Source organism: Eulemur rufifrons, chromosome 30 (assembly GCF_041146395.1).
Source record: "Eulemur rufifrons isolate Redbay chromosome 30, OSU_ERuf_1, whole genome shotgun sequence".
NCBI lineage: Eukaryota > Metazoa > Chordata > Mammalia > Primates > Lemuridae > Eulemur > Eulemur rufifrons.
In genome coordinates, this window is record NC_091012.1 from 140,957,574 (window position 1) to 140,973,965 (window position 16,392).

Below are 16,392 nucleotides of genomic sequence, written 5' to 3' on the forward strand. Positions count from 1 at the left end.
GTTGTAGCCTGTGTCAGGATTCCCTTTCTTTTTTAAGAATTAAAAAAAATGTTCCTGAGCATTTGGATTTTAAGACTGATTATTTTCAATATTAGGTAGCAGTCATTTTCTACATTTCATGTTCATCACGAGCCCTAGTCCGAGCCCCTCAGGAAGCCTGCAAAACATAGTCGTATGAGTTAGAAGATGTACTTTGCTCATTTTAGTGACATCTTTACTGTGATTTGTGCAGCTATTTTTTAAACTAGACACGAGGCCCGCTGAGAGGCAGGCCTTGTTCCACTCACCTCTGTCCTTGAAACAGTATCTTCCATACATTTTTCACGTAACGAGGGTTGGGCAGATGACTGACACACCACTCAATGCTCCAATAAAATATTAAAATTGATTATGGTTTATTATGGGTTGAATTGCATCTCCCCCAAAACTCATATGTTGAAGCCCTAACCCCTAGGATCTAAGAATGTGTCTGTATTTTTGTAGAGAGGATCTTGAAAGAGGGGACGGTTGTCCTTCTCTGTGTGTCTGGGACCTAACCTCTGCATTTTATAAGGACGCCAGTCAGATTGGATTAAGTCCCACCCTGGTGACATCATTGTGGCATAATCACCTCTTCATGATGATGCCACATGCTTCCAAGCGATGTGGGGGACAAGAGGACAATTGCATCTTGACCACCACTGATGGGAAGTTGTCATAAGGGATGGTGACTCTCATTTACACAGCGCCAAAATAACAGGAAACAACTGAGCTAGTAAGTTTTTTTAATAGTTTTATAATCATCGCATCCTTTCCAAGCACATTGTCATGAATGAGAATTTAGCTTCGGTGTGACACAAACACGGCTTTAATGTATTTGAATTGACTCTTCCTTAGTGTTAAAATAGGCAAACTGCCGTGGAATATAAAATTCCCTTCTGTAAAATTCAGACACGATTACACAAAAGAGATCCTAAATGTGAATTTCACTTTGGTATCTCGTTCCTTTTAAGCTTGTTTCAAAACTCCTCTGACTTTTTCAAAGACCCCGCAGTGGCTGGACTAGACCAAAGCCAGTGTGTCGATCTCCGTATGCTGAATTGTCTCGCAAAAATAAAGACAAATAGATCTAATTCCAGATCCCAGCTCTATTTTTCTTATTAAAGTACTGATTTCAGTAAACAGCCCTCTTTTTTCTGCTCTAACATTGGTTACTGTTGTATGCCTTTCTCAACCTCATTGCATAACCCCATCTTCTCATTTTCTGCTCAAAGATATTCAGAACAGAAAATGAGATTTTATTTATATCATTAAAAATGATATATTGTTTGTATCATTAAAAAAACAATTATTCCGAACATCAATAGACATTAGAATTAGGAGACTTGTCATTTCAGCCTTGGACTCCCTTGAGATCAGTATCCTAAACTTTTCTTCCTTTTATTTCACATGCAATTCAACTTCGATTTCTACGTGAGGATTTGGGTCATCAGCCTTCCAGCACTTTCCTCTCTCTCTTTGATGCATCGTGTCTTTTATTGCAGAACTGGACACAGAATTCCTTTTACTGAAAATGCCCACAAATTCAGAAGCTGTCGTGAAGAGGTAGATAAGGATTCGAGTAGGGTGAGTGTTTTTATTTTATCAGAATCGATTCACCCTCCCGTGGCTATCGGTCCTGCCGTTATCGGAGGGGTCGCTGAATTGGAAAGCTTAGCAACGTGACATGCGGGTCAGTGGACTGTCCTCACAGATAGGATTACGTCCCTAGCCATGTGGCGAGGAGATGCTTGGCTGGCCACCATCGTGGCAACTGTCAAACTTTCATTTCCTGAGTCGTGTGACTTAAACAAACAAGCAAACAAAAAACTCTGGGATGTATGGAGAAAACCGACCAGTTTCTTGAACTTGAAGCTTTGGAAAACAGGGGAAAACTTTCCCCAGATCATGAGCTCTTTGCAAGTTGCCCTATATTTGCTGTTAATGCACTTTCCCTGATCAAGATTTACGGTTATATGCCTTGTGCACGTTTTCTCAGATCTTCAAAGAAATATCCAGGTTTCCGATCTCTTTCTTTCTTTACAGTTTTTTGCATCCTTTAAATTAACAAATGTGCCTACCAATCCTAGTTGAGTCCTCATCAATTGTGTACTTTATACAGGACTGAGGTCTAAACTTATCATCTTCGTAAGTGCAGAGAGGTACAGTTAAAATTTCTGTCTTATTGAACACAGTCCTTTTGACTTCCCAACAAGTGTAAATATCATTCCTAGGCTAAACTGATGAGCTATTTAAATCCTAATGGAAACTTGTTTCTGTCATTCAGCATCAAATGCACAATATTATAGTTTAGGGCTGAAGACACCAACACAAATGACAGAGCAGGTGCCTGTGTGATGTGTAGGAAACTCTGGGTCTCAGATTACCCTTGTACAACAAGGGGCAGAGAAAAATGGAAAAAAGTATGATGAGGAGAAACCAATGCCATTTTAAATTTTTAGTACAATAATTCAAAAGATCACTTCATGAAGACATTTTACCATCCAAGGAGAAGGGATGCTGTTTCCTTTCTTTTTGTTTGTTTGATGTTATATATAGTGGATTTCTGAGTTTTTCTACAATCTTTCCAATGAAAATGTAACTTTCTACATTCTCACTATGTGCAAAAATCGCGCCTCTTAGTGTCTCCATGTCTATCTTGCTACTGTTAAAAAAAATTTTTTTAAAACTCTGTCTGTGTTGTGGGTTACATTGTGTCCACCAAAAAGATATGTTGACATCCTTCATCCTGGTAACTGTGACTGTGCCCTTATTTGGAAATTCCTGCTGTTCTAAGCTACCCTGTTCATGGTGGTTGGTTATAGCAGCCACAGAAACCTAATACAGCCCTTGCTCTTGTGTTTGTCCTCATATCCTTGTGTCTCATGGTTGAACCTTTGTCTTGAATTTTCCCTTTCTGATTCTTTACCTATCTTTTCTTATTTCCAACTCTGATTTCTTTTCCCTGTTTACTCACTAACTATCAAGACAGAGAGTCAACAGGGAACAGTGAAAGCACAAAGAACCTCGTGGTTTTCATCCTGGTTCATATGACAGGAAGGGCGTGAACCTCTACCCCCACTTCCCGTGGGATTCTCATGTGACCTCCACGGATAGTCTCTGAGAAATCACCTTCTAATTTATAAAACAAGAGGCCATCCTGAACCGTCAGAAGGGATGCATACATTTTTATTTGCCATAGGGATTTCGTGAGTTTATATTTTCCCTGATTTTAATATATCTGTCTATAAGCAAATATAAAATTTTTTAATTTCTCGTATACACACATACTTACTATCACTGTGGTTCAATGCCCATTCATTTATTGGCTCGAAAACCATTTTCCTGTCCTTGTTAGTAATGTGATATCTCAGTTGCCTGACCTATATCCTCCAAATTGCAAAACAAATCTCTATATTTATATCATAGTGTTGTGCAAATCATGACCACTATTTTTCTCCCAGAAAGTATAATACACTGGCATGCTTTTCTTTGAATGTTTTGCGGATGCCTACACACATAGTGGTGACACTCGAGGATGAAGAAGACATTGAACTTGGTTTTAGATATTACTTTATCCCAACATCCCAGGATGAAAGATTCTTGTTCTTTTTTTTTTTTTTTTTCCTGATCCGCTGAGAAAAGAATATTCCTCTCTCTACTTAAGTCAATAGAGTTCAATATAAAATCTGGATGTTATTTTATAGACTCCATTTGGTCTATATTCCCAACTAGCTGGTCTCTTTTCTTCCCAGTTCTCAGTGAGGCAAAGCTGTTTAACCTTTCAGACATTAACACACATTCAGAGATTTATCTCATTGGAAAATCTTGTTGAAGACATAGAAGAGAGGGCAAGAAAAAAATCAATAAAACACAAAAACTTGACTAAAAAATTAGCATAAGCAGATGTTGATAGTCGAACTACAGAGTGAGACAAAGGCTTTCCAGACGCCTCTGCTTTCAAGTTTAGATCTTTCGTTTTCAGTCATAGCTGAGAAGACTCTTGAATCTAGAAGCTTGATGTGGCCGGGCCCGGTGGCTCACGCCTGTAATCCTAGCACTCTGGGAGGCTGAGGCGGGCGGATCGCTCAAGGTCAGGAGCTCAAGATCAGCCTGAGCAAGAGCGAGACCCTGTCTCTACTAAAAATAGAAAGAAATTATATGGACAAGTAAAAAAAAAAAAAATATATATATATATATGTATATATAAAGTTAGCTGGGCAGGGTGGCACTTGCCTGTAGTCCCAGTTACTTGGGAGGCTGAGGCAGGAGGATCACTTAAGCTCAGGAGTTTGAGGTTGCTGTGAGCTAGGCTGATGCCACGGCACTCTAGCGTGGGCAACAGAGTGAGACTCTGTCTCAAAAATAAATAAATAAATAAATAAATAAAAGCTTGATGGTCCCAATGGAAAGGATGTATGAATCTATAAAGCAAAATGTCTACCTCAGGAAACTCTGTTTTATCTAAGATTTGGGAATATGTACGTACACTAAAAGTTATGTGGAAAGGAATCATAAAATGATCAAACCAAGAAAAATAAATCTACAATATACTTATTGACCTGAACAAACAGGCCAGAGAATTAACACCCTTCCCTGGGTATGAAGTTAAATCTAGGTTTGGACTTTGATCATTCCCTGATGGTACATTCTGCTATAACAAGAAGCTATTGTCGCAAATTCCTGTAGAGAACTACAGTCATGTTGCAGATGACTTGGGTTTTCAACGCAGTTCAAAACACATAATAGTCACCACAGCTTAAGCCACCGAGGTAAAAGGGTTTAGTGTTAGTTCTGTTGAATGTTCTCCGTGATCATTTTCATTTTTATTTGGTTTCAAAATGGGAGATCTAATTGCCATGAATATAGCCATTATGTAACAGTAGTCTTAATGTTTAAGGAGCACATTTCACTAATTTTAGCAAATATATCAGAATAAAGGACCTTTGAGTAAGTTAACAGTGGCTAGTGCATGTTTGATCAATGCATATGTATTAAAGTGAAGGACTGACATTCATTAATTTGTAATATATGTATACACACAAACACACACATATATAAAATTTGATTTTAGATATTACAGTATCCCAATATACTGAATTATATATAAAAGACAAAATACATAAATTATACATATACTCACATTTGTAGCATTTTTATATAATACTTAAGTATACATATAATACTTAGTATAATACGCTTACATATTATAATATATAGTATGTACTATATAAACATACAGCATGCCATATAAATATATAATATATAACAAATATATTTGATATATACAAGTGGGCATCCCTTACCCAAAATGCTTGGGACCAAAAGTGTTTTGGATTTTAGATTTCTTTCAGATTTTGTAATATTTACGTTATACTGACCAGTAGAGCTTACCTAATGCCCAAATCCAAAACCTGAAATGCTCCAATGAACATTTTCTTTGCCAAGTTGGCACTCAAAGCGTTTCCATATTTTGGAGCATTTTGGATTTTGGATATCCGGGTTATGGATGCTCAACCTGTATATTATTTTAAAGTACAGCACATTAATAGAAAATTTGAGATGCCGTATGGCCAAGAGATCAGGAGACGGCTGTCACTAAAATTGCAGTTTGCTACTCACTGTTCCCAAGAAGCGGGGGTGTGCCATGCCATGGGGGGATTCATGCCGGGTGTGCAGGTCCACCCGGAGGGAGAGGGAGATGAAACCATTTCGGACAGGAGGCTTTACCACGGTTTCTACGGAAGGAATGAGTGAGGCAGAGCAAACAGGCTTGGGAATGGCTAATCTGAATAATTTCGGCAGGCTCTGGGACACAAGGGCTGTCCTTAGGATCTGGTACCTGGCTTTAAGGTACTTAGGGCAGGTAGAAAGTGGCCCAGAGAGTGAGAGCCCCATAGAGGGTTGGAGGAGTAGGCTTTTGACCAGTTGGTTTCTGTTTGAAAAGTCTGGTGGAAACAACCCAAGTGCCCATCAGTACATGAGTGGATTAATAAAATGTGGTCTATGTACACCAAGGAGTTCTACTCAGCCACAGAAACAATGGTGATCTAGCACCTCTTGTGTTATCCTGGATGGAGCTGGAGCCCATTCTTCTAAGTGAAGTATACCAAGAATGGAAAAACAAGCACCACGTGTGCTCACTATCAAATTGGTGTTAACTGACCAACACTTAAGTGCACATATAGTGGTGACATTCATCAGAAATCAAGCAGGTGGAGGGAGAGGAGATGGGTAAATTCACACCTAATGGGTACAATGCACACTATTTAGGGGATGGGCATACTTACAACTTTGATACAAATGGTACAAAAGCAATTTATGTCACCAAAACATTTGTACCCCAATAATATTCTGGGGAAAAATAAATAAATAAATATTGACATTAAATTTGTTAATCAATAATTATTTATACTACATAAATTTGTTATTCGATGAATTAAATAATTTATTATAATTAATTAAGAAAAATAACAGAAAAAGAAAAGTCTGCTTGTGGCTAGTTGTTTACTTTCTCTAGGAATTGGCTAGTCTCGGGAGGGGGCAGTCCCTCTAGGGTATGCAGAGCCTCAGATCTCAAAGCATGGGATTGCAGAAAATAAAAGACATGATTAATTCTCTCTCTCTCTCTCTCTCTCTCTCTGTCTCTGTCACCGCTGTCCTAAGCTTTCAGAATACAGGGTCCCTGCTGGCAAAGTACCAACTGGCAATGCGGTGGCAGTATCCCAGCAGGTAGATGCCCAGATAATTACAGCAAGATAGACTGCAATAAAGGTGACTGTTCCATTGTCCTTGAAGAGTTGGAAGAGGTTGTTGGCATCTTTCAGGAGTTGTTTGATCTCTACCAGCTTTCTTGTAAGCAAAGTAGCCAGGATCGTCAAGGGCAGTAAATATGCTGTTTCCATGCTGGAGTTTGAGGAAAATGAGTTCTATGAAGAAAGAGGAGGAATCCATATATTAATACATACCTGTAAAACTAGGTGTCAATAGCGAATGATTGCCTGGGGCCAAGTCCAGCCTGACATCTGGTTTTGTAAACCACGTTCAAATGGAACGCAACCTTGCTCGATTTTTTATCTGTTGCCTGTGCTTGTGTGGGATTTAAAAGAGTGGTACTGAGCAGTTACAATACAGACCTTATGGTCCCCAAAGCCTAAAATGCTTACTTATTTAGACCCTTTATAGAAAAGTTTCCTTCATTCTTATTCTAGATCCAAGCAGAGAGTGTGTGCATATTAAAATCTATGTGTTGGACAATATACAGTTTAGTTTTATAAATTGACATTGGATACTGTTCTTTCATATGTATTTTGCTTTTTCTTTAAAAGAGGCCATGTGAGCTGAGATGGTTATTGAACTACTAAGTCCACATCTAGCACAGAGATGAAAGGGTGGATATAGACGTCTCGTCCATGGTTAGTGTGGAACACATTCGTAAGTGTGTCTGCCTAAGCCAGTAATGTCGTCAATTAAAACTTAGGTTTGCTTTAAACAGGATCATTTTAGACAATGTAGATGTATGGGTTTAAAAACAAAGCACAGTTATCACAATAGAGCAAATGTGACAATGGGTTCTTTAATCTCTGACAGCATAAGCATTTAGGATCTCACCTCAAAGAAAAGTTATATCGTCTCATTGCAGTCTTAAAAGATTTCTCCAAATATTTTTTAGTAAAAGAGCACATTATGCCCCAAAATGCTGAGGTTGAGGTGGGATGCAACTGACTTTCACGGTTATGACCAAGGAGGTCAAAGAAAGAAAGTCCAAAAGGTACATAAAATTCTGGAAAAAATCCTGTCTGTACATAGAACATTCGCAGCAAGCATTGAAATCCACAGAGACGTTTTTTAAAGAATGTTTACAGCCTTTTATTTGCATGTGATTTTATAAATTTTATGCACAAAATTCAACTTTTAACTAGTTCTTCTCTGACATAAATGTGGACATTGACAATTTGCTTTGCCTACAATTTCTAGGTGAGAGTTTCTCTAACTATACCATACATATGCGTCATCTGGGGAGCTTATTAAAATACAAACTCTACCTCAGTTTTGTGGAGTGAAGTGCATAGAATCTGTGTTTCCAATGAACTCTGAGATTAAGTTGACGCAGGTGCAAGGATTTGACCTGCCGTGGCCAATACAGTGGCCACCAGTCACATGGGGTTAATCAAAGTTAATACATTAAATTAAATTAAACTAAAAATCCAGTCCCTTCTGTGCACCAGCTGCATATTAGTTGTTCAAGAGCCCTGTGTGGTTTGTGGTTACTACATCATACAGCTCAGACATAGAATATTTCCATCATTGCTGGATGTTCTATTGAACAACACTGCTCTTAAGGACAGCAGAAATAAAACAATGGATTCAGCTTCTAAAAGGCATAGCATTGATATTTTTCAATACTGTGACATAATTCCCAATGTAAAAATATTTATTTTAAAATGCATTTTCCAACCATTATCTAGTGGGACATTCAGAGAATTATTGCAATTTATAAAATATATAGCAGAACACAGTTGAACTGAGATCATGATTTTCTTTATCTGAGAAATGATACTCTTTGTTGTTTTTTTTTTTGTGGTCAATTTTGGAATATCCATCTTGTATATATCTAGAGACTTCATTTGAATCCAGCAAATATTTTCAGAAGATGACCTTTTCATGCAAGATAAGTTAAACGTGGTGGCATTATCATACTGTATGTTTTATTATTTCTGTATTCGCCAGTTTAAAGCAGAGTTAAAAAAAAATGATGGCTATCTTTTTTCCTAAAACTCAATAAAGTGTTATTAAGTGGGCCCTGGAAGGCATTTATTAAACCTTTATAAGCCAGGGCAGCCAATAGTCTGGTTATTGGTTTCCAGGGTCTAACTTCATATTTCAGAACTAACTTAATTTGTGTGATCCACGGACTTGATCTTCAGGAGAAACTATCACACTTCACAGGAAGAAAAAAAAGTGGAGATATCATCCAGATCTCGTTGGCTATTTTTTCATACATTTCAAATAAGTGTTAGTCATCTGAAAATCAACAAACTGCTTCCAGATCAGAGGGTACCTGCCGTGACACGGGTCGGTTTGTGAAGAAGTGTCAACATCACTTCAGAATGAAGTAAAATGAACTTATATTTTCTCAACTCATTCTCTCAGTCCATTTTCCCAGAAACCTACTCCATTATTCATCAAGTGGAGACTTTTATGAAAAAATATTTAACCATCTTTTCATTAAGCAAGATCTTATCCCCTCAGAAATAAGGAAAGAGACACAACATTAGGGGAAAAAGCAATTATTAAAAATTAGAGGGGGCATATTGATGTCCCCATAAGATGTGCTTTCCTGTTAAGTCATGAGTTAATTGTAGGGAGGATGTCTTGTTCTCCTAATATAATCAATTGTTATATTAGATAAAATTCTCGTCTATTTTCTATTTAATAGTTATTTGGTAAACTGAGTTTTTTTTTTGCACGTGGAATCGTCCTTATACAAGCTGTGTTATATACATGTAATCCATCCTGCCTTCTGTGAGGTAGAAAACTAATCATTACCAACCACTTATCATTTTTATCCCTCATAGCTTTAGCTGAATATTTTTTAAAGCAGCTGGTCTAAAATTTCATTGTAGTGTTTTGCTGACATGTTAAAACATAACTGTCTATTAAGACCTCTTCTGCTCTCTCTCTCGCCCCCTCCTTCTTTCTCTCTCTCTCTTATTTGTGTACATAGTCTTCAAAAATATTGTCCATGACACATGTGACTTGTCAATATTCATGGGGATGATTGTTTAAAATGGTGCTATGCATGTTAAAGAATTTTACGAGGGGGCTTTTGTGAAACTAAACTTTGAGAGCCACTATCTCCATGTGAACTTTAAGGTCCAGAGTTTGACGTGGGCTAGCGAATGAATGTAATTCAGCCCCCTGATAACTTTTCTTTCACCATATTGTACTTGGCTCAGAACCGTATGAGCTGTCTCTTGGGCTCTTATCTCTGAGCCAATTGCATGACTTGGTATTAAAAAGAGGTTGTTATTTAGCATTGATGTTTGGAGACAATTTATTTGCTAGGCTTATCTCCATGCATTCAGAAATTTGAAATTTTTTGTTTAAGAAACCTACATTGAAGTCATGCTTACCTGTATGCAGAAAATGACTCTTGGGTTTCTGATAAGGAACATTTTTAAATATCTGAATTACTAAAAATAAAAATGACCAAGAGAATGTTTTAAAAATGTCTCAACAATTGGTCACTTGGTTTTGCTATGATGAAAGATATATGAATTTATGTCAATAGGACCATCTTTATACTTCACTTTTCAAAGTCTAAATGCCTGTCACTCAGATTGAAAGCTCACAATCTCATCTTAAGTTTGATGGTCGACGTATGACTCTGTGTTTGTGAAAATTGACATGCTCGGAATCTTTGATTATTAGGTTATAGGTCAGGCCGCACAAATCATAGTTTAGCTGAACATCTTAATCATGTCAATCTGCTTATCTCTTTAAATTGATTACTTAATGTGGCATCTGGTATAAAAATAATACTTTACAATTTTGCTCATGAGAAGTGATGTGGCTTTCATGTAATGGAGCAATTCATAATTTTATTATAATCTTTTCTCCAAATGAAAATGCGTGGACATGGTTAGCTACTTGTGAGGCATTCTGCTGAATGATGGGGGACATATTGGCAGATACAATAGATATTGTGGATTTTTATTTGGTTTGAGTTTCATCTTGCTAATAATCCAGTTTGAATGCAGTTGCCTTTTATGGCATCCCTTTTTTGATACGTAAAGTGTACAGAACAATCTTTTCATGTACATAAATAGCAAATATTCACCCACATCATCATCCCTTTCCTAAGATAAGGTCTTTCTTCCCACCTGATATCGTCTCCATACAGGACTCATTTTTGTCAATATAGCAAATTGCTCAGAGGGTTCCAAAAGCTGTAGAGGATTGCAAAAGAGATCAAAAGGTCCAAGATGCATGAAACTCAATGGACTTACTCCAACCATGTTTAGAGAAATAACAGCTGAACCTGGGGGAAACATTACTGCTTAGATTTAAAAATCATAGTAAAAAAAATGGGAAACACATATTATATTTAAAATGTATGCATTCCATTCTGGAGCCAACAGGTAGAGAATATTTCAAATGGAAACTTGCCTAGAGAAGTTAGGATATGAATTTCCTTTATCTTTGTCTCTCTCACTGGATACCGCTCTTAAAATCAGGGAAGCCGTTCTGAATCTTTGGAAGGAAAAATCTAAATATTCCCAGAACATGCAGATTGGCTGTTATTGATGTGTTCCAGCCACTGAGAGATTATAATTTTAGGAAAATCATAGCTTAAGACAGTGGAAATTACTAAATTACTGTCCCCACCTGCCCCCGCATCAATTGTTTATTGACTGTTAATCCAAGTGATCCTCAGTCTGAAATGACTCACACATGGGGAATATTTTGGTGAGAAGACAGAGGAGCATGAACCACGTAACACTCTGGAATGGATGGTGTTGATGGAAGGTTTTGAGGAGACGTGAGCTGTTCAAGGAGCTGGTGAGACAGCAGAAAGGAGTGACAGGGCTCTGTTCTGAGCAGTACAGAAATCTCATACTTAAAATCCCAGAAGGGCCCCAACCTGGGCTAGTTGGGAGTGGCCAGCTCACAGTATCACCTGCTTTTGTGTATCGTTCATGGGGCTGCAGCAAGCTTAAAACTAACGTCCGTGGTTAGTAAGCATGAGTGGACGTAGGAGAGAGAGAATAGCTTTATGATTGGTTGACATAACAAGTGAATATTAGAGCTGGATTTCCAAATGTTGTCCACCAGGGAACAGGGAAGGCTCAGAACTGAGAGGGATTCCTGATTCATTTATTGGCTTTGATGGCTTTTAGGGAACTCAGAGGGAACTCTCTAGAACATAAAGATCTTTATATCCTCTTGAGAAGAACTTTGTAAGAAGTCAAAAGAAGGAAAAGAGAGAAAGAGCTAACAGGACGGCAAGAGATGAACATTGCTTGTTTTTCTTACATGGAATTTGTGGATGCTATTTTCAACTCACACTTGGAATCTGCACTGTCATCTATTTTGCTCACCGGCCATACACTCGCCACCCACCCACTCTCTCCCACAGGCATTAGTGCACAAAATACCAACAGACGCTCTGTTGCTCCAAAAAGCCCTCTAGGCTCATTCCAAAAACTCTCATATACAAAAGGTTTTAGTTCACCAATGTGCACATATGGAAGTAACACTCGACATGGAAATCAAGCAGGTGGGAGTGGGGAGGAGGGGGTGGGTAAATTCACACCTAACGGGCACAATGCACACTGGGGGATGGGCACACTTACAACTTAGACTCAAATGGTACAAAAGCCATTTATGCAACCAAAATGTTTGTTCCCCCTGTAATATTCAGAAATTTAAAAAAAAAATTGAAACTCTCATATCTTCCTGCTTTTTGGATTATATCACAAGAGTGACCTCAGCGCTAATCTATCCATTTCTCAGTGCCGCTTCTGTAAGCCGTACGGTTCAAAATCTGAGGACCCAGAGCCTCAAAAATTTAAAGCCAAAATGATTTTTAAAAACCTATAACCTTCTTTCTTTTAAATCTGAGATAGCTATTGGCAGCTGCCTCATGAACATGGTCATGCACAAAATAAGCCTTGGGAAGAACTTGTCACACATGGATATTTCCTGCTAGACCAGGTACAGCTTCTTAAGCTGATTTATCAAAAACATCAAGAAAAGCATTCTGATGGTCATGTCTCATACCCAGTTTTAAAAATCAATATTTCCCTGTTAAGTGGTAATCTGCTTTCATTTAGCTCCACTTCCTCATAGTTGCACACTCTCAAAAATTTCATTTATATGGGGTTCATTTTCACTTCCAATGATTTTGGTGTTTGCTTGGCCGTGTTTGCTTATTTTAGTTATAACAATAATATAATCTTGGAATAGAAGATTTAAAAATAAACCTACTTTACAAATTATTTTCTCTACATATTTATCTCTCTATCATCCATCTTTTTGGGGTCTTAACTTACACAACTTGAACATGTTTCAGTTTTCTATACTATATTTTCACTCAATATATGACATTCCCCATGTGATCATAGGTACAAATTCCTAGTATTCATAATTTCCAAAGCTAGCTTGAGTATTGTTTTTAAGGGCAGGCAAGAATTAGACTATTTGCAACATTTTGACATAATGAGAAATGCTACCATAAACACATATTTGCTACAGGATGTTCAGTGTTTTGGAAGGGATACTTAGTATACTTACTCAGTAATTGAATTGCCAGATCAAAGGGGGTGAATCGTTTTTTGGGCTTTTCCCAAATCTGAGCCACTTCACAAGGTCATGGCAGAAAGAATTGCGCAATACTCGTGTCAGGCAGGATAATGCAATCTTTATGAAATTAATGGAAAAAATACAGGAACATGTTTCAACCATTGAATATATTTAATATTAACAAGGTTTGGCTTTTTTCCCCCTTAAGTCTCTGTTTTTACACTTGCTGAACAATAGTGAGCACTTACTGTACATGTTAATGTCTTAGTATTTTCCCCAACAGCATTCTACTGTGCTTTTCATAGGATAATTTTTTAACTTGTTTCTAGCATTTCCCTTTCTCCTTTCTACCTCCCAATCTCTTACTTGTTTTGTACTTTTGCATGTTTAACTGAATTAGGAAATATTTCAATTTCTAAAATCCTGAATCCCATTCGTACTTAACTGTTATGAATGCTGAAACCCATAGATTTTTCAGATCCCTCTTTTTATTAAAACTATAGAAAATATTTACAGATCTGATATGTATAGATCTTTACAGATTTGAGAACCATTGAAACAAGAAGAGAGAAACCTATGGTAGATTGATTATCTGAAAACTACATGAATAATCAAAAAGAAGTAAAGAAATTAAAGAAATGCCATTCAAAGTGCACAAACTGATTAATTTATGCATGTGAGAACGCATTGTTATAAGTAAGATTGTAAACATACCCAACTCTGAATGTGTTCTTTTGTTCTTCGCTCCTCATTTTATCAACCCCATTCCCCAGCAAACAATGTGTTTTCTGTGTCTATAGATTCGTTTATAGTTCCCCTGATTTTATAGAAATGGAATCACACAGTATTTATTCACTCTCTTTCTTTTCAATCTGATGCATTTAACACTCAGCATAATTATTTTAAGATGCATCCATGTTTTTGCACGAATCAATAATTCATTCCTTCTTATTGCTAAACAGTATTCCATGATATGATTACGTAGTCCTTTGCTTATCTATTTTTTTTCCTGATGGATATTTGGATTGTTGTCCATTAGAGGTTACTATAAATAAAATGTCTATGAACGTTTGCATGTCATGGTTTGTGGGGACAAATACTTTGATTTCTCTGGGTAACTCCTTGAAGCCAAGGACTGCATCCCAGGGTAGCTGTATGTTAACTTTATAAGAAACTGCCGAACTGTTTTCTATGTTGGTTAGGCTATTTAATGTTCCATATCCTCACCAAAGATGCTATAATGGGGACTTTTAAACTTTATCTGTTGTAATAGTTGTGTCTTGGAATTACATTTTGGTTTTAATCACATTCTCCTAATGACTAATAAAACCGTGCATATTTTCATATGTGTATACACCATCCATACATCTTCCTTGGTGCAGTGTCTGCTTAAATCTTTGCTTTTTTTTTTTTTTTTTTTTTTAATCTGGCTGGATGTTTCCTATTAATCATTTTTGAGAGTTCTCTGCTTTCTGATTACAATTTATTTTTAAGACACCCACTTTCAGTCTGTGGCTTATCTATTCATCCTCTTAACGGTGACTTCTGAAGAGCAAATATTTTTATTTTTTTAATTATTATTTTTAAATTGTTTTTATATTTCAGAATATTATGGGGGTACAAATCTTTAGATTATATTTAATTTTTAAGTTCTATTTAACTGTATTTATTTATTTATTTTTATTTCAGCATATCACAGGGGTACAAATGTTTAGGATATGTATATTGCCTTTGTCCCACCCAAGTCAGAGCGTCAAGCGTGTCCATCCTCCAGTAGGAGTCTGGTGTCATATCTAAGTAATATTGTGCTAGGACTAGACCGCATTGATTTCTCTTATGTTTCTCCTCGAGGTAGTAAAGCTTTAGTTTATAAATCCTGATTTAAATTTAGGGCAATGGTTCATTTTGAGTTAATTTCGCCCATGGTGCCAGGTACGTAGTGAGAGTGAGAGTCACTTTTATTAATCGGCATTATAGGCTCAAGGGCAGAGTAAAGACAAAAAAGGAAATGCAGAGATAGGAAAGGAACATTTTTCTTGCCAGCATTAGAAAGGACCTGTGATACCAAAGCACCTGTTTGCAGGAACTCTGGAGGGAAGAAATGCCTATATAGGCAGCAGGCTGGGTGCTGGCTTCTCCCTTGTGTCTGGAGCCTGCAGAAGCTAAACCTGCCCAGGCAAAACCTGCAAAAGTGGATGTTGGGATGAAGGGTCACACTTGCGCTAGGTGCTGCTGGTACCGAATGTCACTTCAACTCCATTCAGGGCCGAGTAGGAACTGGCACTGCTAGCGGACCTCTCCTGCAGGTATGCAGGTACAGAAACCTCCACCGTCCCAAAGTACAAGTCCCCGGAAAAGGTACAGGGGTCACGCCTTAGTCTGCACCTGCTGCAAAAGCCCCTAGAGGGTTGCAGTCCCACTTTTCCCTCCTTTAGTGAGTGTGTAGCTGGGGGGGTGAGTTGCTGAAGTCATCGCCTTATTACAAGCCCCCATCTCCTGCAGGGAGGCTGCCTGGGCAGGAGAGCAGGAGGGGTCACTGTGTTCCTTGAAAGGATACGCAGTGCACAAACCAAGCCTCTGGTTGTCTGATTATTAGAATGAGAGTCAGTCTGCAAGGTAGGGCACCGCACCTAGAGTCGGCCAGATTCACTAAGCTCATACTCTGCACAGTGCAGCCGCCCGGGTGGTGAGGACTGCGTGCTCAGGTTATGCTCAGGAACGATCACTCCGAAACTCAGGTGTGGGCACAGCCAACAGGTGAAGTGTGCTAATGTTGCCACCCAGCCAGGTTCGTTGCCTGCTGCCCAGGAGGAAGCCAGTACACCGAGACAGCAGGGTTCACTGTAGAGAAAGCGTTTATTCCGCATAGCGCTAAGGAAGGAGACGGGAGGGATTTCTCAAATCTGCCTCCCCAAGAATTTGGGAGACAGGGTTTGTAAAGACAGTTTGGTGCAGGCAATTGGGTATGCTAATTAGCTGGGTTTGGAGCGGAAGCACAGGGTTGTAGAAATTGTCTTCTGTGCTGACCAGGTTCTTGGGTGGGGGTCGCAAGACCAGTTGACTGGG